The following is a 27,277-nucleotide window of genomic DNA, read 5'->3' on the forward strand; positions in this document are numbered from 1 at the left end:
AAACAAAATAAGTGAAAAATTATTGTTTCAGCGTTACAGCAAGACAGATTGTATGAAAGCCAATGCTGGTTCCAGCCCAGGCTAGTGACTCTGCACAGCGCAGCCGCTCGCTGAGTGTGAACAGAGGCGAGGCTGTAGACCGGCGGCCCCTTCTTGCCTTCATCAGACTAAATTGCAGAATGCCATTGACAGACAACTGATATTATATGTATTTCCCAGATTTGCTTTGCTCTCCTGCTGGCCAGAAAAGTAACATCTTTAAGAAATGTGGCTGGTTTGATAAATTGGATTTAATAAGATATCCAGCCATTTATTGTAAAAGACTTTTAAGAAGAGCTGCAGATTTTACTTACACTGTGCAAATATTATTTTTTCTTTGTCTGAGTAAACCCGACTGGAAGGAAATTATTCCAAAGTTTAGATGGTTCCAAAATTTAAAGTCCTAATATTACGTCCTTCATTTGACAGCTTGTGATCTGAACCTAAGCAGATTATGTATCTGTACAATGATAATGGCTGATATGGTTGTTTGTGAATAGGAAAGCTAAGCAGATCATAGCGCTCCTATGTCCCCGAGCTGAATCCAACACAGTGTGGTATTCTCTCAGATTTAACTGCTGATTAGACGAGTCCTAATACATGAAAAACAATTGCCGATCTAGATATATTTACTAGGTATGCCTGCTCGGAATAGAAATGGTTCAGATACTGTATATGAACATCATTCTTTCCATTAGGCGTCATTACTCATATCCCTGCCTTTACTGTATAGCATTTCACTTACTTGTCATTTTAATCCTAATGATAAAGAACAAAGGTCTTGGTTATAGGAAGGAAAAGCATTGCTTTAGTGATCACCTTCTACTGCTGATCTACTTTATTCTGGTGGCCTGTGGTTGCATTCTTAAGGGGAATCGGCCACCAGGTTTTTGCCACCTAATCTAAGAGCAGCATGATGTAGGGACAGAAACCCTGATTCCAACGATGTATCGCTTACTGGGCAGCTTTATGTAGTTTGATGAAACCACAGTTTTATCAGCAGGAGATTATCTCTTGAGGACTAGTAAACCTGCTGCCAAGTGGTCCTTCATATTCATGAGCTCTGTATAACCCAACCCCCACCACTTATTAGCAGCTTACTGCCTATACACAGTGCACAAAGAAAGCTGCCAGCGATGTGGGCCGAGTTATACATTGCTCACTGCTCAGTACTCAGAGAACTGGTAGATCTGCAGCAAAAAACTGTGATTTTTTAATAAATAGAAGAAGAAACTCAGTAAGTGACACATCTTTGGAATCAGGGTCTCTGTCTCTACATCATGCCGCTCTCAGAAGGGGTAGCAAAAACCTGGCTACAGATTCCCTTTAAGTCTCACTACAAACTGGTTGTCACTACCCAGCCCAACAGTGATTTTATAATAAATACAAGAAGAAGGTCAGTAAGTGATACATCACTGCAATCAGGGACTCTGTCTCTACGTCATGCTGCTCTCAGATGGGGTAGCAAAAACCTGGTGACTGCTTCGCTTTTAGTCTCACGACAAACTGGATGTCATTAACATGCTCAATAGTAATTTTATCAAAACTGCAGCAAGCCGCCCAATAAGTGATACATCATACTACTCTCAGATATAAGCAAAAACCTGGCAACATATTCCCTTCAGGTTTCTGTGTCTGCTAGTCTTATCTCCCGGCCCCCCTCCTCTCTCCATAGAGGTTATTTGAAGAAGCAACCTAAAACGTCCTTGTGGTGGCATTTAGTCTTGATTTGACCAAGATGGATTTGAGATGTTTTTCAGAGTGGAGAACAAGTTCAGGAGGCAGGAGGGTGCAGAAAAAGAGGCTCATAGGTGGGGAAACAAGCAAGCTTTTCCCATAAGATATATTAGAAAGTTTCACTTGTACTATTAAGTTCTTGGCAAGTTTGTTAAAAAGACAGTGACTGTTTAAATAGACCGTTTCATAGATTTAGGCCAGTGATGGTCGAACCTTTTGGAGACCGAGTGCCCAAACTACAATCCAAAACCCCTTTAATTATCGCCAAGTGCCAACATGGCAATTTAACCTGAATACTGAGGTTTTGGTTCAGAAAAACAACTCATACATTAGCATGCTATGGAGTCTATAGCAGAGAGCTTGTAAGCACTGCACTCCAAGCCTAAGATACTAGCCATCGATTGCAGAGGAGGTCTGTTCTTGTGAATGGAGAGGATTTTTAATTTGCAATTGTAACCCTTTACCTTGACGATAATAACCCTTTAAGACAGGGATGTCAAACTCAAATACACAGAGGGCCAAAGTTAAAAGCTTGGATAAAGTCGCGGGCCGACCTTGATATTTGTTTAAAAAAAAATGTATACAATTGAGGAAGTTTTTCCTTATCAAATAAAACAATTAACTTTTGGAATTTTATTGATATGATATAATGTTATGTAAAAGCAGTAAAAAGCATATGGTCCAATGGCCTCATTTAAATATGTAATAAAGGGCAAAAAACCTTGAATAATACAGATAATAAAGTATGATGACAACAAACACGGTATGAAACCTCAACAGTGAATTTCTCCACACGCACAGTATGACAACCCTACGGTACCCCTCTCCTTCAATCCCCCCAACAAAGAATGGTGACCCCATCACAGTATGATTCTCCAACTGTAATCCTCACACAGCCCTACATACAGAATAATGGGCCCCACATAGTGCTCCACACAGGGTGATGGACCCCAAACAGTGCGATTGACCCCAAACAGTGCTCCACACAGGGTGATGGACTCCGCACAGTGCTCCACACAGGGCAATGGACCCCACACAGGGCGATGGACCCCACACAGTGCTCCACACAGTGCGATGGGCCCCACACAGTGCTCCTCACAGGGCAATGGGCTCCACACAGGGCGATGGACCCCACACAGTGCTCCACACAGTGCGATGGGCCCCACACAGTGCTCCTCACAGGGCAATGGGCTCCACACAGTGCGATGGGCCCCACACAGTGCTCCTCACAGGGCAATGGGCTCCACACAGGGCGATGGGCCCCACACAGGGCTCCACACAGAGCGATGGGCTCCACACAGGGGGATGGGCCCCACTCACTTCTCCACACCGGGCGATTGACCCCACACAGTGCTCCACACAGGGCAATGGGCCCCACACAGCACTCCGCATTGGGCGATGGACCCCACACAGCGCTCCACACAGGGCGATAGACCCCACACAGGGTGATGGGCCCCACACAGCGCTCCACACCGCGTGATGGACCCCACACAGGGCTATGGGTTCCACACAACGCTCCACACAAGGCGATGGGCCCCACACAGCACTGCACACAGGGCGATGGGCTCCACACAGGGCTCCACACAGGGTGATGGGCCACACACAGCGCTGCACACAGGGCGATGGGCCCCACACAGCGCTCCACACAGGGCGATGGGCCCCACACAGGGCAATGGGCCCCACACAGTGCTCCACACAGGGTGATGGGCCCCACACAGGGCGATGGGCCCTACACAGCACTCCACACAGGGCAATGGGCCCCACACAGCGCTGCACACGATGGGCCCCACACAGTGCTCCACACAGGGCGATGGACCCCACACAGCACTGGGCACAGGGCGATGGGCCTCACACAGCGCTCCACACAGGGCGATGGGTCCCACACAGGGCTTCACACAGGGCGATGGGCCCCACACAGCACTCCACACTGGGCGATGGGCCCCACACAGCGCTCCACACAGGGCGATGGACCCCACACAGCACTGCACACAGGGCGATGGGCCTCACACAGCGCTCCACACAGGGCGATGGGTCCCACACAGGGCTTCACACAGGGCGATGGGCCCCACACAGCACTCCACACTGGGCGATAGGCCCCACACAGTGCTCCACACAGGGCGATGGGCCCCACACAGGGTGATGGACCCCACACAGTGATCCACACAGTGCGATGGACTCCACACTGCGCTCCACACAGGGCAATGGGCCCCACACAGCTCTCCACACTTGGCAATGAGCTCCACACAGGGTGATGGACCCCACACAGGGCACTGGGCTCCACACAGGGCGATGGGCCCCATACAGTGTGATGGGCCCCACACAGGGCTCCACATAGGGCAATGGGCCTCACACAACGCTCTACACAGAGCGATGGGCCACACACAGCGCTCCACACAGGGCGATGGGCCCCACACAGCCCTCCACACATTGTGATGGGCCCCACACAGGGCGATGGGCCCCACACAGTGCTCCACACAGGGCGATGGGCCCCACACAGGGCGATGGGCCCCACACAGCGCTCCACACAGGGCATTGGGCCCCACACAGGGCTCCGTACAGGGCGATGGGCTCCACACAGGACTCCACACAGGGCGATGGGCCCCACACAACGCTCCACACAGGGCGATGGGCCCCACACAGCGCTGCACACAGGGCGATGGGCCCCACACAGCACTCCACACAGGGCGATGGGCCCAACACATGGCTATGGGCCCCACACAGCGCTGCTCACAGGGAGATGGGCCCCACACAGCGCTCCACACAGGGTGATGGGCCCCACACAGGGCGATGTGCCCCACACAGCGCTACACACATGGCGATGGGCCCCACACAGGGCGATGGGCCCCACACAGCACTCCACACAGGGCGTTGGGCCCCACACTGGGCTCCGCACAGGGCGATGTGCCCCACACAGGGCGATGGGCCCTGCACAGCGCTCCACACAGGGTGATGGGCCCCACACAGGGCGATGTGCCCCACACAGCGCTCCACACAGGGCGATGGGCCCCACACAGGGCGATGGGCCCCACACAGCGCTCCACACAGGGCGATGAGCCCCACAACACACAGTGCAATACGGCTCCACGCTGTATAATGGCCCCAGATTAAAATAATAATAATAAATACTCACCTCTGCCCGTTCCAACACTGATCTGGACTTTACATATTACAGCCCTATCTGTGGGCAGTGCGCCGTCTCCTCACACTCCTCAGCGCTTCACTGCTCTCATCAGACCGCGCACCCAGCTCCCTTCAGACCGCGGCTCTAGTGAGAGGCGGACATTGCGGGCTGAGGCGAGTGGTGGCGGTGGCAGTGCTGAGGAAATGGTGCACGTGCCCACCAGGAGGGCTCTGCGTGTCCTCTCTGGCACTCGTGCCATAGGTTCGCCACCACTGATTTTGGCTATCCTTTTTATAGATAGAAGCTGCTGCAAGTTAATCCATCAACATGGGTCCAGCTTCCCACTCCTTCAGTAATAAATACATGATTTTGCCTAGAGATCTTTATGTCAGCTATACATTCTCTCTGCTTTGGCCACTAGAGGAGAGATACGGTATTGCATGCAAGATATTCAAGTGAATGGTCCATGTAATACATCTTGCCAATTATAAGTTCAAAATGTTTTTTTAATATAAGGTAATAGAGGCTGCAACTTCATGCCTAGGTCCATCAACTTTAACCTTCCTCTACCAATTATACATTTTGTCACTAATTTAACTGTAGCCCACAATGTTATGTGTATCGAGGAAATCGTCCAGCCCTTCTTTGAAAGCTGTTATAGTGTCTGCCATCGGTACCTCTTATGGCAGGGTATTCCACAGTCTGACTGCTCTGACTGTAAAGAACCCTTTCCTGTTTAGGTGACGGAATTGCCTTTCTTCCACCCTTAATGAGCGCCCCCTGGTCCTTAGTATAGTCTTTGGAAGGAATAAGTCATGTGCTAGTCCTTTGTACTGACCACCCATATATCTGTACATGTAAATGAGATCTCATCTGAGGCGTTGTTTTTCTAAGCTAAACAAGCTCAACTTTTTCCACCTCCCATCATATGAGAGGCCTTTCATCCCAAAACTGGATCCCATATTCCAGATGTGGCCTCACCAGTGATTTATAAAGGGGTAACAGTACCTTGGGATCGCGGGATTTTATTTCTCTTTTTATACATCCTAAAATCTTATTTGCTTTTGCGGCTGCTGCTTGACATTGAGTACTGCTGCTCAGCTTACTTGTAACCAGAATCCCCAAGTCCTTCTCCTGTTCTGTAGTCCCTAGTATACTCCCATTTAATGTATATGTAGCAATAGGATTACTCTACATTTATCTACATTAAATCTCATTTGTCATACAGAACTCCAAATCTATTACTTAGGCATAGTAGAGAAAGGTAATCTGCTAGCTACCTGCAGCTGCCACTAGAGGGAGCATGGGTGCTTACTGCATACTGTCTTATCTTTGCATTTACTGTGTAGCAGCCTCTAGTCAGGTCCTAAGCTCCCTCTAGTGGTGGCTGCAGGTAGTCAGCATGTTTTGTACAGTATGTCTATTTATGTGTATCCCAGATACTTGGAGCTCTGTATCCGACCACTTTTCAAATATATTAAGGCATTAAAAAGCAATTATTTGTAAGCATTCTTAGGTAAAAGTCTAAAAAAGCATTCATAATTATTTTAACCTCTGAAATCACCATGATTTATTTTACTTTTGGTTGGCCTCTTCTCATTGCAAAAAAAGTTGTATCAAGATTTTAACAGATTTCTTCTGAAATGCAGATATGAGATATTTTTTAATCTCTATAGCTGGGTAGAGTAGTCATATTTAAGAAGTCTCCTATAAAGAACAAGAGATCAGCCTCAATATATATGTGCTACTATTGTCATTGCCACTAATATTTTACTTTCTGGGTCTATTATATGTTCTATCTTCATTTTGTCATTGTAATGAATCACAGTTGTGTCCATAATGACAATTTGAGCAGATTGGCTAAAAAGATTGGCTTTTTTTATCTTTTCTATATATTTTTACTCTGACTTAGTGGGGAGTTGTAGTTCTACTAGATTTAAAGTAAGCCTGACACCACGTTTTTGCCGCCTAATCTGAGAGCAGTATAAATGTAGAGACAGATACCCTGATTCCAGTGATTTGTCAATTTGTCACTTACTGTGCTGCTCGCTGTGGTTTAAAAAATGTCCTGCATATAAAGCAATGATTTTATGACTAGTCCTTCATAGTCATGAGGTCTGAATTATCCCGCCTCCACCACTGATTGGCTGTTTTCTGCCTATGCACAGTGTTCACAGAAAGCTGACAATAAGTGGTGTGGGTGGGGATATAGACAGCTCAGCATTCAGAGAACTAGTAGATCCGGAGCTGATAAAACTGTGATTTTTTCAAAACTGCAGAAAGCAACCCAGTAAGGAATTCTTCGCTGAAAGCAAGTTTTCTGCCCCTACATAATGCTGCTCTCAAATGAGGTAGCAAAAGCCTGGTGACAGATTCTGAGAACGAAAATATTTAATCAATAAGGGAAAAACCATAACAGCAGTACAGTTATATTTAGTTAACAAAAGGGTGAAACTGTGGATATACCAGTATTGTAAGAACAAAGGGGTTTTTGCTGGAGGTGTCAAATCTGGCACTTAGCTCCTGAACAATGAGATTCACAGGGTGTGAGGGGGCATGCATTTATAAAATGGTCTATACTTGGCAGAATATTTCCTATTGTCTGTATAGGAAGACACAGGTATTTGAAACGCCACAACTTCGCTTATAGTCCCTTCATAGACAGCATCATTTAAATAGACCAATCCAGGTAATCCTGGAAATCTGAGCCTATGGTCCAGACTATAAAAAGCTGGGTGACACAAAGAGAAGTGTTCACATGTGAGGGCAGCTTAAGCGCTGATGTGCTCCATGATTTACTCTCCTTCCATCAGAAAAGCAGGCGATAACTGCAGACGGAAACCCTGATGTATCTTTGTTATTTTCTCCCTTTTTATTTCATATCTGTTTTGCATATTTCGGTGTCATTTTATTTTTACCTTTTTATATATTTATTGTAAGCACTGTATATTTTTATGTTAAAGCTTGAAACCTTTAAGAAGTTGATCCTTGTTCGCTCTAAAGAACCTATAGCTTTTAATAGCGTGTGTGACCCTTTTTGATTGTCTGACAGTAACATAGATATCGGGGAGTCATCACCCCATGTGTTTGATGAGTAGTGGCAGCGTTAAGTAATCCAGGAGGGCTGAATGTGTTGGGGTGTGATTTATGCTGAAAATATAGCCTTAAACAGAGGTTAAGTGCTGTATTGAGTGCGAGGAGATGAGTTAACCCCTGCGGGCGCACTCCAGGTCACGTGCTGAGAAGTGTGTAAGTGACAGATTCCCTTTAAGTCAGTGATATAAAGTGATACAATGTCCGTATTACAGTGAGCAGCGACACTTACCTTTGCACAATCTACTTTGGTCTGAAGCTATGGCAGACAGGCTGCTCACAGTACAGCCTGAATAATATTACGCAGCGTAATAAACTGCCATAATTTATACCCCCACTGCCTAAGTGCAGTTATTAATTCACTATTCATTTGTGCAGTATAAAATGTACAACATTTTCCTAAGAACCTTCACGGCGCTATCCACGTTACCCGTGATGTCATGCAGAACCGAATGGCGGCTAGAATTACAAGCTTTGGTCTTGCTTCAGTAACACGGCATTAAATTCTTGGATGCAAAGCTTCCTAGCACAGTGGATCTAATCTTCTATCCGCGTGCGAGCACATATATTGCTTGTAACGACACTATTTGCTGTGCTAACAGGCTGATTAAACCTGTAAGCACAGAACAGCCTTAGCATTCAATCATTATCATCCTCTACGTGATTGGGGTAATGCCTGTCATCAATCGCAAAACTGCAAAAATGTTTAGAAAAGAACAATTCTTCACCTTCCATCGGTTGATATAATGGACTGAAGAAATTCTGACCCGCTGATCTGCTCACCCTGTAAATGGCGGTAAGAGGAAATATATAGAGCGCTGGACAGAAGGCACTGGAGCAGTACAGCTGAAGAACCGCTCTTCCCAACAAGTGCATTTAGTAGTCTAACTTCATCCTACTGAAGGAAGCGTTTAAGGAATATTGCAGATAGTGATGTTTTCAATGAGGATGGATTCTCTACACATGCCTAAGGTACTAAATTCTGTAACAAACCTCTCAAGCAAGGCTTTAGGAGTTCATTAAGCAACCTACATGGAGGGATACAGCAGTGAGTAATGAAAAGTGTTTTACACACAAGTGTTGGATGTAATCTAAACCCTTCCAGCAAAGTTGAAAGGATGATTATGCAGCTATTTTTTTCACTCATAACAAACCAAGTTGTATTTTCCATAATTGCTTAGAAGCATATTTCCCCTGATATACCAATTGCATGAAGAGCTACGAAAAGCACAGTGTGACGCCTAAAAATACTGTAATATGGAATATTTGGGATTTCTGTTGAAAATAAGACAGCAAAGGAGACTAAATAAATCTAATATGTCTCTATTTGTGTGTGTATATGGGATTTCAGAGGTGCAAGATTATGAAATATTGTGGATTTTCGGAGCGGTCATTGTTGGAAGACTTAATAAAATACTCATCTGTCACTTTGTTTTTCAGTCTGTGGAATTTTTTGAAGTAATTTGCGCTGCCCAGTCTTCTACTTGCTTTTTTATATACATATAAAGTATTATCTTGTGGGTCTCTTAAGCAGGGCCTGGCTGGGAAGTTTGAGTATGGGTAGGAGGGGGAATAAACACACAGCCCTTGTCTTTTACATGAATCACACTATTAATACACAGATAAAAATGTGAGGTTTTTAGCGCTACATAGATACCAGATGGTTCCAGAACCAAACTCACTGAATAAATACGTCTACAGAACAAAACTTACTACATAGATGTGGTAAAGCTAAAAAGTGAATAAAACCAGCAGTAAATGCAATAGTAGAAAGAGATATACGGATAATTCTGTTACACTGCTGGTCAAGAACATATCCAATAAAGGTGAAGGTGTTGAACAAAGAGCAGTTTTATTTTTAGGAAAAAAAACTGATGAAGTTTGTTCAACTCTGAAACATGTAGATTAATAAAACTGCTCTTTGTTCAACACCATCATTTCCGTTGGATATGTTCTTGACCAGCAGCGCAGCAAATTTATCTGCATAGGCTTTAGTCTGCGTCCATCGCCTTAAATATCTATTGCGTAAGTGTGAAAAATAAGAATTATACCAGAATTGAATCAGAAGGGAACTGAAGGTAACTGGATACTTGGACACTGTAAACAATTTTTGTGTTTGTTTTCACTCTCACCCCCATAATCCTTCACTTTTTACAATCACCCCTAATCCCTACACCTAGTAATGAACTCTTCATCTCTCCTTCCATCTTCCCCATTCATCTCACCTCCTTCTCGGAACTATTCCTCAACATTTAATCCTGTGTCTCTAAGCACAGACAGCCACCTCATGCTCTTTCCTACTCCCACCTACTAACACTTTCTTTGCTCCTACTCACTGCCGGCGATATCTCTCTAAATCCTTTACGCAGTCACCAAATCCCCACAGTCACTTCCACCTCTCTTCCACAATCTATCACAATCTCTCGCAACCCTTCTAACTTTAAAACATCCACCCAGCCTCCCACTTCCCCAGTCTTCCTAACAGGAGCTCTATGGAACGCTCACTCCATCTGCAACAAACCTTCCTACATCAATAATCTTTTCATTACTAACAAACTTTCCTACATCCATGATCTTTTCATTCCTAACAAACTTTCCTTCCTCGGCATCACTGAAACGAAACCTGGCTCACCCCTTCTGACACAGCCTCTCCAGCTCCACTTTCGTATGGCGAATTGCATTTTTCTCACCCCCCCGCCCCATTGGCAAGCATGGTGGAGGAGTAGGGTTTCCCCTGTCAGATAACTGCTCCTTCACCCAAATCCCACTGCCACCCTCCGTTACTCTCCCTTCTTTTGAGATGCACTGTGTGCTTATTTACTCCCCCTTCAGCCTCCAACTGGCTGTCATCTACCACCCCCTAGAACCAGCCACCACCTTCTTTGACCACTTCACAACCTGGCTACTTTACTTCCTTTCCGCTGACATCCCCACTATCATCATAGGTAACTTCAACATCCCCATTGACACTTCCCTCTCAGCTGTCTCTAAGCTTCTATCCCTCACTTCCTCCTTCGGCCTTTCTCAATGGTCTTCCGCAGCCACTCACAATGATGGCCACAATCTGGACCTCATCTTCACCCGCCTCTGTTCCCTATCTAACCTCTCTAACTCAACTCTCCCTCTTTCTGACCACAACCTACTTACATTCTCTACCCTCTCCTCTCAAGGGCCACAATCCCCACTCCACAAACTTGCACACCCTCGCAGAAATCTTAAACACCTTGACTTACACTCACTCTCTGAATCCCTTCTCCCTCTTACAGACATTAGTTCCTTACATGATGCAGATGTTGCTGCCGCTTTATACAACACCACAACAGCTTAAGCTCTCAATTCGCTCACACACATGCCAAAGCTCGCAAAATCAACAGGCTGAGCATAGATGGAAATGGTCCCACTCCAATGATCACTTCACCGCATTCAAACTATTCCTCACTACCATCAAGTCCACACTGACTGCAGCAAAACAAATATATTTCTCATCTCTCATATCCTCCTTGTCTCACAATCCTAAACAGCTATTCAACATTTTCAATTCTCTCCTCTGTCCCCCAGCGCCTCCTCCCTCTCCTCTATCTCAGCCGAAGACTTTGCCTCATTCTTTATACAAAAGATTGGCACCATCAGACAAAGCTTTTGTCTAAAGGCCCCGCAGCCCCTCCTCATATCTGCTCAATCCTCCTCCTTCAAAACCAGCTTCTCCACCATTATGGAAGATTGACTTTCCTCTTTACTTTCCCTAGTCACACCTCACCACCTGTGAACTTGACCCAGTCCCGTCCCACCTCATCTCCAACCTTACCACTATCTTCAGCCCAACCCTAACCAACCTTTTCAACCTGTCACTAACAACTAGTGCCTTCTCCTCATGCTTAAAACATGCCTCGATCACACCCATCCTCAAAAAGCCCTTGACCCATCCTCTCTGACTAGCTATCGCCCCATATCACTTCTCCTCTATTCCTCAAAACTACTGGAACAACATGTCCATTTTGAACTGTCCTCCCACATCTCCTCATGCTCCCTCTTTGACCACTTACAATCTGGCTTCTGGCCGCACCATTCTACTGAAACTGCCCTGACTAAAGTCACCGACGACCTACTAATCGCCAAATTGAAGCGGCACTACTCTGTCCTCCTCCTCCTGGATCTGTCATCTGCCTTCGACACAGTGGACCATTCCCTCTTACTACAGGCTCTCTCATCACTCGGCATCACAGACTTGGCCCTATCTTGGTTCTCTTCATACCTAACAGACAGGACATTCAGTGTCTTCCACTTACACACCACCTCCTCATCTCTCCCCCTATCTGTCGGTGTCCCCCAAGGTTCAGTCCTAGGGCCCCTGCTCTTCTTCATTTACACCTTTGGCCTGGGACAGCTCATAGAGTCTCACGGCTTTCAGTATCACCTCTACGCTGATGACACACAGATCTACCTCTCTGGACCCAATATCTCCTCCCTACTAACCAGAATCCCACAATGTCTGTTCGCTATTTCATCCTTCTTCTCTGCTAGATTTCTAAAATGTAACATGGATAATAATTCATCATCTTTCCATCATCTCACTAAACCCCCCCCCATCTGACCTATCCATCAACGTCAATGGCTATCCACTCTCTCCAGTCCCATAAGCTCACCACCTTGGGGTAACTGTGGACTCTAATCTCTCCTTCAAACTACATATCCAAGCCCTTTCCACTTCCTGCCAACTCCAACTCAAAAATATCTCCCGGATCCGCACATTCCTCAACCACAAATCTTCACTAGTGCATGCCCTCATCATCTTCCCCCCTCAACTACTGCAAGCTCTTGCTCTGTGACCTCCCTTCTAAAACTCTCGCACCCCTCCAATCTATCCTAAACTCTGCTGCCCAACTAATCCACCTGTCCCCCCGCTATTCCCCGGCCTCTCCTCTCTGTCAATCCTTTCACTGGCTCCCCATTACCCAGAGACTCCAGTTCAAATCCATAACCTTGGCATACAAAGCCATCCACAACCTGTCTCCTCCATACATCTGTGACCTAGTCTCCCGGTACTTACCTGCACGCAACCTCCGATCCTCACAAGATCTTCTTCTCTATTACCCTCTTATCTCCTCTTCCCACAATCACAAACAAGATTTCTGCCGTGCATCCTCCCTACTCTAGAACTCTCTACCCCAACATATCAGACTCTCGCCTACCGTGGAAACCTTCAAAAGGAACCTGAAGACCGACCTCTTCTGACAAGTCTACAACCTGCAGTAACCACCGCTCCACCATACCACTGCGCGACCTTCTTTACCCTCACCTACTGTATTCTCACCCATCCCTTGTAGACTGTGAGCCCTCACGGGCCGGGTCCTCTCTCCTCCTGTACCATTCGCCATCACATTTTTGTTCAAGATTATTGTAATTGTTTTTGATATTTATGCCCCTTTCTCACATGCAAAGCGCCATGAAATAAACGTCACTATAATAATAAATAATGATAATATCCCTTTCTACTATTACATAGACATGATAATAGAATCAAACCTAATACATAGACAATTCAACAGAATTATGCTTGCTACCTAGATTTAGCAACAGTACCAAGCTTACTACATAGACACAGAAACACAACTAGGCTTGCTACTTAGATACAGCCACAGAACAAAACTTACTACATAGATATGGCAACAGAACCAAGCTTACTATATATGGTAAAGGAACAGAACCAAGTTTACTTTATAGCAATACTAGCTTTTACCCGCGGCTTCGCTCACGTGGAATTTGGTCTACCACATTAAGTTTCGTGACAGATCATTTTAATAGTAAAAAAAAATAATCTTAATAGTAAAAAAAAATAATCTTATTTAGTTACTCGTACATCCAAAATTTCAGATGTCTAACTTCAAAACTGACGGATTCCATACAATCTTTGAACCCCTATAATAGGAAGAGGGAAACTCTTGAGGGTGGAATTATCAAAATTCCTTTCTTAGTGCTCATTTAACCCTCCGTCACATACAATAGGCCTGACAGGTACATCTCTTTTATTTGGCTGGAGTTTTGAAATGTTTGTATTTCAGAGTTATTCGTTTTATGTTAAGTAAATGGTTTTTTTTTGCACCTGATTATGTGTAGTCTCTTTTATTACATCCCTATGAAGGTCACTGATCACTTTTAGAGCACTGAAATTTCAAACATTAGATATTATAGGTATTTTTCTAGCCTGCGCCTGACAGTCACATTGTATGTGAACTCGTTAGAACCGATATTGTATGTGACGGAGGGTTAAGCTATAATAGAACCTATCTGCAAATTTCAAGATGCTAAGCTCAGTGGTTTCGGCTGTGCGTTGACCGCTAGGTGTGTCAGTCAATCAGGTTTACAGTTTTATATAATCTTCGCCTGTATGGTGTGTTTATAAAAAGTAGCCCTATGTCCTTCCCCAGGCTTGAAATTATCCATATCAAATTTCATCACAAACGGATTACTAAACACTGATTAATAAACAGGACGGACTGAAGTTACTTGCGTTTAATATTGTTTGTGTTAGTAAAGAATTAGTATGTAATTGGAATAATGGACATCTGCAGGTAATTTATCTATGTGTTTTTACTGCAATATACTCCTGTAAACTATGTTATTTGATTTCTTTCGTTCTGCGAAAATATGTAGATTTTGCGATTTAGAAACACGTGAGCAAGCTACGTATAGCTGACCGTGGGAAAAACAGGGCGTGCCTAAATGTATCCCCGCTACCTTCAAAGTTTGCCCTTGCGATTTATTGATGGTCATTGAAAATACAACTTTAAGTGGGAACTGCAACCGTTTGAAATTAAAGGGTAAGTTATTGGGTATTATTGGGATGCGTGGTATAAGAATATTTTCACCCTTAGCTTCTCCAGTTAAAATTGTGGCCTTTACAATGTGCCTGCCTAGTTCAGTGACTCGCAATCTAGTGCCATTACATAATCTCGGGGCGTCCAAGTTGCGCATTAACAAAATGGGTATACCGACCTTTAATTCGAGCTTATGAGATGGGACCCCGGATAGCTCCAAAGAGTTAAGAAACTCCACTGGGTAGCTTGTACAGTCTTCAGATGACATGACTGTGTCGATGGAGTTGTAGGTTGTTGCATCGCTGGTTCCTTGGTCCAAGATAATTTATTGATTTTCGCAACTGTTTCATTTCTTGGTGCTAGTATAGTTCTTTCACATATCCAATTTTCATCGTGGATGTTTTGTTGCAAATTTGGAAAAACTTGAGCAATAAGTGCGTCTTCCGAATCCACAACATGACAAAATTGGTTAGTGAATAGAACCATACCTTCTTTGTCAGTTTCGATTCGACCTTCACCGATCTCGAGCAGTTTCTCAGCAAACGCGCCCGACTCTAGATCACTGAATAACTGGACACGCATGTTGGTGGTGAGGTGCAGCTTTTCAACTTTGGTCCATAAATATGAGGATTTCAGACATGCGTTAATTTCGTCTGCTGCAGTGCCTCGCTCGATGACAGGCAAAGTTTGCCTAAAGTCTCCAGCCAATAAAACAACCACACCACCCATTATTGTTTGTTTACTGTGTAAGTCTTGTAGACAACGATCAAGAGCTTCGATGGCACGTTTGTGTGACATTGTGCACTCGTCCCAAACTCGTCTTCAAATGTTTTTAAATCCGAGAAGTTGGTTGGACCCCTTATTACATTCAGCAGCATACGCAAGCAATAACATTCAAAATTGCTAACGTGCACCGTGTAAATGCGACCTAGAGCGTCTCCTGCCTTCACACCTGGCCAGCCATCGACAGGCGTTCCTTGTAAACGACGTTTCCATTGCTTCCGTGCCACATTCCAAGTATAGTAGCGAGACACGTCAATGTAAAGTATTGTTTTTGCAAACGTATCACTTTGGCACAACAGGAAAAATGCAGTTAGTGTAGTTTTAGGTGGTGCTTCTAATCTCTCTCTAAAATTATTTTCCGTAAAGTAAACCCTCTCACCATTGGGTAAATGAATCGCGAGATGAGTGACGGTTGGGTGTCTCTCGTGCAGAGGCAGACCTAAGATCCGCCACGCTGCTTCGTTACTACTAACATATCGGCCGGTTCTAAAGGTCTGCACCTCATTTCTTGGGTCAATGTTAACATTCCCTTGCTGGCGGATGTTAAAAATAGCCTGGTCGCTACCCTTATTAATATATTTACAAATATATTTTATCGCCTGTACCGTATTACAGAACTCGACATTTAAATGAGAATTAAAAATTTTTGATAAGAGTGGAGAATATGGGACCACCCAGCTATTGTCCAACAATATTTCCTGTGTTCCTCTATGGGTTTTTATAATCGTCGTGCGTCCACCATTCTCTGGTGCTCTGCGCCAGTACAAAGGATAACCTTTGTCATTGGTTTGAGTATCTTTTAAAAGCTTCCTCGGATATTTTTTGGTACATTTTCCTTCCTTCATGCATGGCGATGAAGAATTGAATGTACCACATGGCCCGTGAATCATATTCTTTGTCACTGTATCATAGAGCTTTTGATCGGTTTCTGGGTTTGGTATCTCAGCACATATGATTTCGTCAATTTGGTTCGGATGCAATTTTTCCTTTAACCACAGCAGTAAGTGCACATGAGGCAAACCTCGCTTTTGCCACTCGATCGAGTACATGAAGCATTGCATATCACCAAATATGTTACCTTTTGTAAGTAGAGCTACCAACTTCTGTACTTTTATTCTAAATACTCGAGCTGTTAAGTCATGTCTGTCCGTTGAATTTTGACCAGCCATAAGCTCTTTGGTGATTTCTGGCCAAGCGGGGTTGCAAGTCATTGTAATAAATAAATCAGGCCTCCCATAATTACGTACGTATGTGAACGCATCTTGTGTGTATTCGTGTAGGTATCTCGGGCTATTTACAAATGATGACGGGAGAATCACCATCTGACCTAAGTTATTTGGATCCAAATCCGCATCATTTCTTATTGCATCTTGCAAGTGAATATAATTTTCTGCGCGCAGTTTTTTTTTATTTAAAGAAATGAACCTTAAGCGCTCACTTTCCATCTTTACATACATGTCGTCCAGAAACTGATGAAGTAGGAGCCTACACTTAAGCATCAAATTAAAATCGCTGCGACGGACCATCAAGTGAAAGGCATAAAAATCTTTGCAGGACACCTTTTTGCTTGGCATTGCTTGTTTGGTAATTGGATTTATCTAAGGAATATCAATGCTGTACCCCTCTTGTCCTTTCCAAAAAATTATTGGGTACTCGAGAGCGTCATAGAATCTATGTGTATCGGGAGCCCTAGTGAGCATGCCATCGCGCGGCTGCACAACGATGTCCCGAGACATAGTTTGTTCGCTACTAACTATTACAGCAGCTATTTCATTTGTAGTAGGGGCATTGAATCGTCTCTCATGTTGACCACGTGGTGCACGGTCTGGGTGAATCACTACTTTGAAATGATCGTCATTGATCATTCTGTCTCTAGCCGTTTTAAATTCATGCACCAAAATGTTGTGGTCGTGAAGTACTCGTTGTAATTTTTTAACTATGTTTCTATCTACGCTTTGCACGCACTCAGTACGCCTGTTGATTTGTTCTTCTTCGTCACCTATGAAATAAACTTGTAAAAATTGTGGTTGCGAAATGGACGTAGGAATTAAAGAACCGATACGGTGGTATACTTGTCCTTGTATTGTAAAGGTCGGGCAAAACCCTGGCATTAAGACAATTTGATCTGCTCCAAAAGACGTCATATGAAAGCACATGTTGTATTTTCTTATATTATTTAGAAAAAGGCGAGATTCATCAGTTTCATTAGAGAAAAGCTCTTTTAAAGGTTGAACTGGCTCGTCTATATAAGGAAGAGCTACTTTCCCGCCCAAACAACACATACCTGCTGCTTCCTCTTTCCACTTAGGAGCTCCGCAATATTTGCAATCTATGGTCATTGCATCTATTTTTATAAGCTTGTGAGTTTCATAATCAAGAGTCTCGTCATACTCAAATGCAGCTTTATTAAACAATATCCATGTATTTCTTGTAAATGTTTGACGTCGCTGTGCTGCCCTTCCAGCAACAGTGCGTCTGCGAGATTCGGCCATTTCATAAGTTTCAGTGGCTCTTTGGGACGCCATGTAAGTCGCTTGCTGCTGACGTCGAGCTTGGGACTGTTCTGGAGTTTCAGCAGCCCGTTGAGACGCCAGATACTCCGCATGCTGTTCACGTCGGGCTTGGGACTGTTCTTGAGTTTCAGCAGCCCGTTGAGACGCCAGATACTCCGCATGCTGTTCACGTCGGGCTTGGGACTGTTCTGGAGTTTCAGCAGCCCGTTGAGACGCCAGATACTCCGCATGCTGTTCACGTCGGGCTTGGGACTGTTCTGGAGTTTCAGCAGCCCGTTGAGACGCCAGATACTCCGCATGCTGTTCACCTCGGGCTTGGGACTGTTCTGGAGTTTCAGCAGCCCGTTGAGACGCCAGATACTCCGCATGCTGTTCACCTCGGGCTTGGGACTGTTCTGGAGTTTCAGCAGCCCGTTGAGACGCCAGATACTCCGCATGCTGTTCACGTCGGGCTTGGGACTGTTCTTGAGTTTCAGCAGCCCGTTGAGACGCCAGATACTCCGCATGCTGTTCACGTCGGGCTTGGGACTGTTCTTGAGTTTCAGCAGCCCGTTGAGACGCCAGATACTCCGCATGCTGTTCACGTCGGGCTTGGGACTGTTCTGGAGTTTCAGCAGCCCGTTGAGACGCCAGATACTCCGCATGCTGTTCACGTCGGGCTTGGGACTGTTCTGGAGTTTCAGCAGCCCGTTGAGACGCCAGATACTCCGCATGCTGTTCACCTCGGGCTTGGGACTGTTCTGGAGTTTCAGCAGCCCGTTGAGACGCCAGATACTCCGCATGCTGTTCACCTCGGGCTTGGGACTGTTCTGGAGTTTCAGCAGCCCGTTGAGACGCCAGATACTCCGCATGCTGTTCACGTCGGACTTGGGACTGTTCTTGAGTTTCAGCAGCCCGTTGAGATGCCAAAAGCTCCGCATTCTGTTCACGTCGGGCTTGGGATTGGTCTGGAGTCTCTGCAGCTCTATGTGCCGCACAACGCACCGCCTGCTCAAGCCTTCGTTGCTCGGCTTGTTGAGACGTCTCATCACGTCTAATTATTTTCATAGCTCGGGCTTTATTAGAGCTTTGCGAAATGTTAGACTTACGCTTTCGCAGCATTTTTATAAGTACTAATTACAAAATAGGTACTTAGTAAAGTTCAAACAAAATACTTAAACAATCTAATTAGTTATATTACGATCGCTGTACAGACGATATCAGTTGTATATGACTGGTCTATGAGGAGCAGCTGTGGCGCGGTTACCCATAGCAACCATTCCCAGTGGGAGCTGAGAGCAGCCTGCTGGTGCTGTGGGTGACATGCTGCGCTGCACACACACAGGGCTGTGCTGCACACAGGAGGGGAGGACGCCATTTGTGTAGCGCTGCTGCCGGTGCTGTCAGGCTGCAGTGTGTGCATCCTCCATGGAGCCGCGCTCAGGTTACTGCCCCTCCCCGTGTGTGAGTCACTTCCCCTCCGCCCAGGTGAGGCGCTCGGAACTTTCCCGGCTGCAGCAGCTGGCGCAGGTGAGCGCATGTTTTATTATACAGTGTTATGTGGAGGGACAGTGGCGGCGGGGACCCCCTGTGTGAGGACAATGACGGCCCGGTGCCCCCGGGCAACCTGCAGGAGGAAGCCTCACACTCCCCCCGGGCTGTGGGCGCGGGCAGGCCGTGCTGGGACGTGTAGTTCCCTAGTAACCTGTTCCTGACATATGGGCTGTTTTCTGGGCTATTTTTTATTTTTTTTTTTAAGTCTGAGAAAATGTCATAAATTATCCTTCTCCCTTCAGCTGTTTCCAGAGTGTAATGTATCAGGGTGAGCTCATGACTGACAGCTGCCAAAGTTTCTAGGAAATGTCAGTCCCTGGGGGTCGTGTGTGAACCCCCTGTGCCACACTTGTACCTGGCCACGGTATATGATCACCCCTGTATTCTGACTGTGGACAGACGGCAACTGTGACCTCACTATACAATGATCCACTATGGGCAAATTATTGTATTATCAATCTCTTCTGACTGCTGTAAATCAGCCATTTAAATATCACCTGTGTATGTGTGTATATAAGAGAGCTCTCAGAGGCCAGATTTTTTTCCGACTTAATTGACATGTATCGTTATATTACGACCAAAATTACATAAAATCATTACAAATTGTAGCCTATATGTTATTCCGATGTATAATCTATATTACTGTAAAGTTTCATGCAAATCCGTCCAGTAGTTTTTTCGTGAAAGAGTAACAAACATACATACTCACAAACTTTCGCATTTATAATATTAGTAGGATATGTATATATACAGTTAAAACCATAAGTTTACATACACTATATAAAAAGACACATATGCATGTTTTTCTCAATTTGTCCGTTTTGATTGCAAAGTGTCTTTTTAAAGTAATTCTGATAAAGGTTTGGAGGTCCAAAAATATGTCCAAGTCCTTAAATTTGTAGGTGGGACAAAAGGATAACCCTTTGGACAGTAGGGAAATTTCATGTTTATTTAGTGCATATGATGATAAATACGTTGGATATTTCTGATTTGCTATGCTCTGCTAGTTAATTAATCCTTTTTTGCTTCCCTCTCCCTCTACAATCTCTCCTGTGTTTTTTCGTTTTCCTAGTCTCTTGAAGTAATAGTTTAACATGTCCTGTCTGGGAAAGGGCCCGGGGTAAAAAATCAGTGACACATGAGGGACTGTCATTATTAGTATTGTATTGTCAACCAGTGTTGTGTTGTCCGGTATGACGCGGGAGTTCGATGTGTGATTTGTTAAACTAGTTATGTTTGTGGATATATAAATCTATATATATACCGTTGAAACCAGAAGTTTACATACACTATATAAAAATACACATATGCATGTTTTTATTAATATCTGACATGAAATCAGAATAAACCTTTCCCGTTTTAGGTCAATTAGGATTACTATAATTTTTAATATTTGCCAAATGCCAGAATAATGAGAGAGAAAGAGAGAATGTTTTAAGGCATTTTTATTACTTACTGCAAAGTCAAAAGTTTACATACATTTCATTAGTATTTGGTACCATTGCCCTTAAACTGAATGAATTGGGTCAAACATTTGGGATATCCTTCCACAAGCTGCTCACAATAGTTGGTTGGAATTTGGGCCCATTCCTCCTGACAAAACTGGTGTAACTGATCCAGGTTTGTAGGTCGCGAGGCGACCAGGCTTGTAGGTCGCCTTGCTCGCACCTACCTTTTCAGGATTGAGATCAGGGCTTTGTGATAGCCTCTCCAAAACATGGACTTTATTATCCTTAAGCCACTTTGTTACCATTTTGGCAGTATGCTTTTGGTCATTGTCCATTTGGAAAACCCATTTCTGCCCAAGCTTTAACTTCCTGGCTGATGTCTTGAGATGTTGCTTCAGTATTGCCACATGATCATCTTTTCTCATGATGCCATCTATTTTGTGAAGTGGACAGTCCCTCCTTCAGCAAAACAACCCCACAACATGATGCTGCCACCCCCATGTTTCTTTTCTTTTGGAGTAATGACTTCTTCCTGGCAGAGTAGTCCTTTCAGCCCATGTTTATACTGTACTTGTTTAACTTTCGATATTGACACAATCTTACTAGCTTCCGCCATCATCTTCACAAGGTCTTTTGCTTTTCTCCTTGGGTTGATATGCACATGTCGGACCAAACCATGTTCATTTCTGGGACACAGAACCCGTCTCCTTCCTGAGCGGTATCATGGCTGGACATTTCCATCTTGTTTGTACTTGCGTATAATTGTTTGTACAGATGAACAAAGCACCTTCAAATATCTTGAAATTGTACCCAAGGATGAGCCAGACTTGCAAGTCCACAATTCTCTTCCTGATATCTTGCCTGATTTCTTTAGACTTTCCCATGATGCTACACAAAGAAGCAGTGTGTTTCAGGTGTGCATTAAAATACATCTAGACTGAAAAAAGATAATTAGCTCATATCACCTGGTCTATCTTTCATTCTTAATAACAATTATTTCACTTTTCTTCAACATACTTACCATCAAATCAAAGGGACCGTGATGGGGTCAAAGGTCGCACCTACTTTCGCTAATATTTTCATGGGCGTCTTCGAACTGGTGTTCATCTATAGGGGTTCATTCTGGGAAGGCATTGTATTTTATAAGAGATACATTGACGATTTGATTTTTATCCTAAATAGGAACATCGCACAAACCCATTGCTTTTGTTATGTATATCCCTATCACATGTAAAGCGCCACGGAATAAATGGCGCTATAATAATAAATAATAATAATAATAACCCTCAGCCATTACTAGTTTCCTAAATAATAACTGCTGGGGTATTTCCTTCAATTCTGATTCAAGTGATATCAGCATTAATTTTCTAGATCTGACTTTATTTATAGAGAACAACAGGATTTGCAACCAAGACTTATTTCAAGAAAGTGGATGCGAACACTTACATTCAGTATAGTAGCAGACACTACCACAAATGGCTACCCAATATTCTTTTTAACCAATTTCAAAGGATCAGTAGAAATTGCACTTCTGAAATGGATTTTTTAGAACAATCAGGTACGCTCAAACAGAAATTTCTGAAACAGGGTTTTCCTAAAAATCTTGTTGAAAAGGTGAAGGATACCTGCAGCCAGAATTCAGTTCTTATAAGATCAAGCTCGGATAAAACAACCTATGAGCACAGTGTAAAATTCATCACCATTCAGGTTTGGCGCCAGTTTTTTTCACATTTTTTTTCTTTTTGATCTTGTTTATATGTATGTCCACACCTTGTTATACCCAGTATAAGCTAAGCACTTGATGTAGTGGACAGGGCGTCCACGAAACGCGTCTGATTTTAGCTTTTAATAAATGGACTCATAACTAAGCACTGGATATTGCATCCTTATTTGGACCGGGAGGAGCGCGGATTTTCGGACACTTCTTGCATCCACTACTTACGTACTCGGACCCTTGAGGTTTGGTGTCTCCTGCAGCACTCCATTTACCATCATATGAGTTGTACATTCTCACAACTCACCAAGGTGAGCGTCTTCATCTTTTTACTACTGGTTATCTGGGTAACAGCGCTATTGGCGCCCCCTCTCCTTCTTATTGCACAAACATATCAGACATATATTCATGTATGGACAAATTTTGACATATACACATACACAATGTACATATAAACACACACACACATGTATTTACATCTCCACACATATGCGCCATCGATGTCTAAGATAAGTGCTCCATGGCTATATTCATACATTATATTAAAACAATCATACATACGCATATACATATTGATCGATATACATATTCAAACATGATATTTACATAAACACACAAGTATATACATACTTTACACATATACATATATATATATATAACAACCGCTTCCAGTAACCATCAATGAGCTTCTTACAATGCTCTGCAGGAATTGTAGACCATTCTTCTTTGGCAAACTGCTTCAGGTCCCTGATATTTGAAGGGTGCCTTCTCCAAACTGCCATTTTGAGACCTCTCCACAGGTGTTCTATGGGATCCAGGTCTGGACTCATTGCTGGTCACCTTAGAAGTCTCCAGTGCTTTCTCTCAAACCATTTTATAGTGCTTTTGGAAGAGTGTTTTGGTCATTGTCCTGCTGGAAGACCCATGACCTATGAGGGAGACCCAGCTTTCTCACACTGGGCCCTACATTATGCTGCAAAATTTGTTGGTAGTCTTCAGACTTCATAATGCCATGCACACGGTCAAGCAGTCCAGTGCCAGAGGCAGCAAAGCAACCCCAAAACATCAGGGAACCTCCGCCATGTTTGACTGTAGGGACCGTGTTCTTTTCTTTGAATGCCTCTTTTTTTTCCTGTACACTCTATGTTGATGCTTTTTCCCAAAAACCTCTACTTTTGTCTCATGTGACCAGAGAACATTCTTCCAAAACGTTTTCGGCTTTCTCAGGTAAGTTTTGGCAAACTCCAGACTGGCTTTTTTATGTCTCGGGGTAAGAAGTGGGGTCTTCCTGGGTATCATACCATACAGTCCCTTTTCATTCAGACACCGACGGATAGTACGGGTTGACACTGTTGTACCCTCGGACTGCAGGGCAGCTTGAACTTGTTTGGATGTTAGTCGAGGTTGTTTATCCACCATCCGCACAATCTTGTGTTGAAATCTCTCATCAATTTTTCTTTTCCGTCCACATCTAGGGAGGTTAGCCACAGTGCCATGTGCTTTAAACTTCTTGATGACACTGCGCACGGAAGTCACAGGAACATTCAGGTCTTTGGAGATGGACTTGTAGCCTTGAGATTGCTCATGCTTCGTCACAATTTGGTTTCTCAAGTCCTCAGACAGTTCTTTGGTCTTCTTTCTTTTCTCCATGCTCAATGTGGTACACACAAGGACACAGCACAGAGGTTGAGTCAACTTTAATCCATGTTAACTGGCTGCAAGTGTGATTTAGTTATTGCCAACACCTGTTAGGTGCCACAGGTAAGTTACAGGTGCTGTTAATTACACGAATTAGAGAAGCATCACATGATTTTTCAAACAGTGCCAATACTTTTGTCCACCTCCTTTTTTAGGTTTGGTGTGGAATTATATCCAATTTGGCTTGAGGACAATTCTTTTTGTGCTTTTTCATTGAAGAGAAATTAAATGAAGATAATAATACCATAGAATTTGTGATTGCAATCATTTTCAGGAAGAAACTAAGTATTATCTGACAGAATTGTAGGGGTGCCAATACTTTTGGCCACTACTGTATATATATACACACTTTACACACTAATTCTGATTCTATCCATTCAGTCGTGTCCGATCTTTGGATACTCTATCGGCCATTTCTCGGCATGCTTCCCTGATCTCCCCAGCTTCTTTCAGTTGCTTGTTGCTCAGTCCAGTGTCATTCTTATTGTTATCCAGCCAACAGGTCATCGGTTTTTCTGTTTCCTTTTACCACTGACCAACACTTTCCACACATAATCATGAAACATGCATACACATTACATGCACAGATATACTAACTCTCTTGTGCAGGTAGCATTTCTTCTTCATTATCATGTAGCAGAGGACAATACTCTCTGGTTCCTTTTGTGTGGGGAGGAGTCCTATTATAAGAAATTAGCAACCATAGGGAGAGTTGTTCACAGAGGACTGAAACCACCCATTCTAGTCTCAGCCCTGCATTGACCCTGATGTTACACATTCCCTCCCACATACTCTGTCTCGACTTCTGACCTGCGAGTAGCAGGAAAGGGAGGAAAACGTTAGAGCTGCGGTTTGTCCACAGCAGCCATGGAGGAGGAGCTCAGCTCTAAAATCTTCCTGGCCTCTCCCTGGCTGTCTTCTTTGCCATGCATACTTGGTCTTGCCCACCTCCTCTAATTGGATTGTCTGGCCGTTTTCTGGCTTCATATCATTGGCTGAGTGTAGGAGAGGCAGCGCGAGACTTGTAGCTGTTGCTTGCTCAGCGCTGCTGTGTCCTTCTGGCTTATGCAGTAGAAACTTCAAGGTGATAACTTCAATCAGCCATTCCGACCACGAACATCTAATGGGGGACTAACATGGGGAACAAATGTCCCCCTGCCCTCCAGCCAAGCTGGCTCCTGCTTTTAAATAACAAAATTGCTGCTTTTTAATAGGATCTGGATCATTCTATGCTGCATTAAAAAAGAGCAGTCAGCTTTCTTTGTAATTGTGCCATGGTATGTCCTCCCATGGCACCGTATGATATATATATATATATCATACGGTGCCATGGGAGGACATACCATTGGACAGATGCACAGGGACCCGATAGTTAAGAGGGCCCCCTTCCACCTCCAAAACTAGTGGAATTGTGCATTATAATGAGCTATTGGACAGTAAAGGGCTCATATATTCTTCTTGTACAGGGACTAGAGATGAGCGGTGTTCGACTAGAACTGTTCGCCAATCTCAAATTCGAGCTGTTTTGGGCGGTGTTCGAGTTGTTCGACGAACCCGAACGATTTGCAAAAAATTCGGCTGTTCGAGGTTATGTTCGATAACTGTTCGTGCACCAAAAGCGTGTCCTGCATGTCTGGCGCTATTTAGAGCACCAATCATGCAGGGATTGTCTGCCACTCACTGTAATGCCACAGCCATGGTGGTTGTGGCATTACAGTGATTGCCCAAATCGATGGGAACAGTGCCAACAGTGAAACATGAAAAGCCGGCAATTCAGCAGCGGCATACACCGGTACCCGACAATTTAGAACCGAAAGAATAGAGCTTCACACATAGATTAGATAGATATAAACATGTCAGCCACATATATACGAAGTACAGTGACAGTGCTGCTTACTGTACTTGTCATTTAGCGTAAAGGATTTATCAAAAAAAATAATAGTGTTTTCATGCACCGTCTCTTTAAAAAAGCCGGCCGGCAATTCAGCAGCGGTACCCGACAATTTATAACAGACAGAATAGAGCTTCACACATAGATTAGATAGATAGAAACATGTCAGTCACATATATATGAAGTACAGTGACAGTGCTGCTTACTGTACTTGTCATTTAGCGTAAAGGATTTATCAAAAAAAATAATAGTGTTTTCATGCACCGTCTCTTTATAAAAGCCGGCCGGCAATTCAGCAGCGGTACCCGACAATTTATAACAGACAGAATAGAGCTTCACACATAGATTAGATAGATAGAAACATGTCAGTCACATATATATGAAGTACAGTGATAGTGTTGGTTACTGTACTTGTCATTTAGTATTAAAATAAAGGATTTATTATTAAAAAAATTGGCGTGGGGTTCCCCTTAATTTTAGGCTCTAGCGGAGGTTAAGCAGACGGCTGGGGCAGCTGTTTGAAGCCTGGGAAGGGGGTAATACCCACGGAGCTTCCCAGGCTACTAATATCAGCCCCCAGCTGAATACATAGCCTTTACTAGCTATTAAAATGGGGGACCCCCCAAAAAAAATGACGTGGGGTCCCCCCTAATTTAATAGCTAGCAAAGGCTAGGCAGACAGCTGGGGGCTGATATTAATAGCCCAGGAAGGGAGCCATGAATATTGGCCCCCTCCCAGGCTAGAAACACCAGCCGTCAGCCGCCCCAGAAATGGCGCATTCATAGGATGCGCCAATTCTGGCACTTAGCCTCGCTCTTCCACGCTGCCCTGGTGCGGTGGCAGGGGGTAATAGGGTTGGGGTTGATGTCAGCTTATAATGCCAGCTGACAT

The 27,277-nt window shown here is 44.1% G+C and overlaps 1 protein-coding gene across 1 annotated transcript in view; it reads left to right on the forward strand.

Moving 5' to 3' along the window:
- The window catches only part of PACRG (parkin coregulated), an 856,879-nt gene that overhangs the window by 215,978 nt on the left and 613,624 nt on the right, over window positions 1-27,277 (forward strand). The gene's annotated exons all lie outside the window — the stretch shown is intronic.

Source organism: Phyllobates terribilis, unplaced genomic scaffold, assembly GCF_046119375.1.
Source record: "Phyllobates terribilis strain yellow unplaced genomic scaffold, ASM4611937v1 Scaffold_3__8_contigs__length_932513732, whole genome shotgun sequence".
In the NCBI taxonomy this organism is placed as follows: Eukaryota; Metazoa; Chordata; class Amphibia; order Anura; family Dendrobatidae; genus Phyllobates; species Phyllobates terribilis.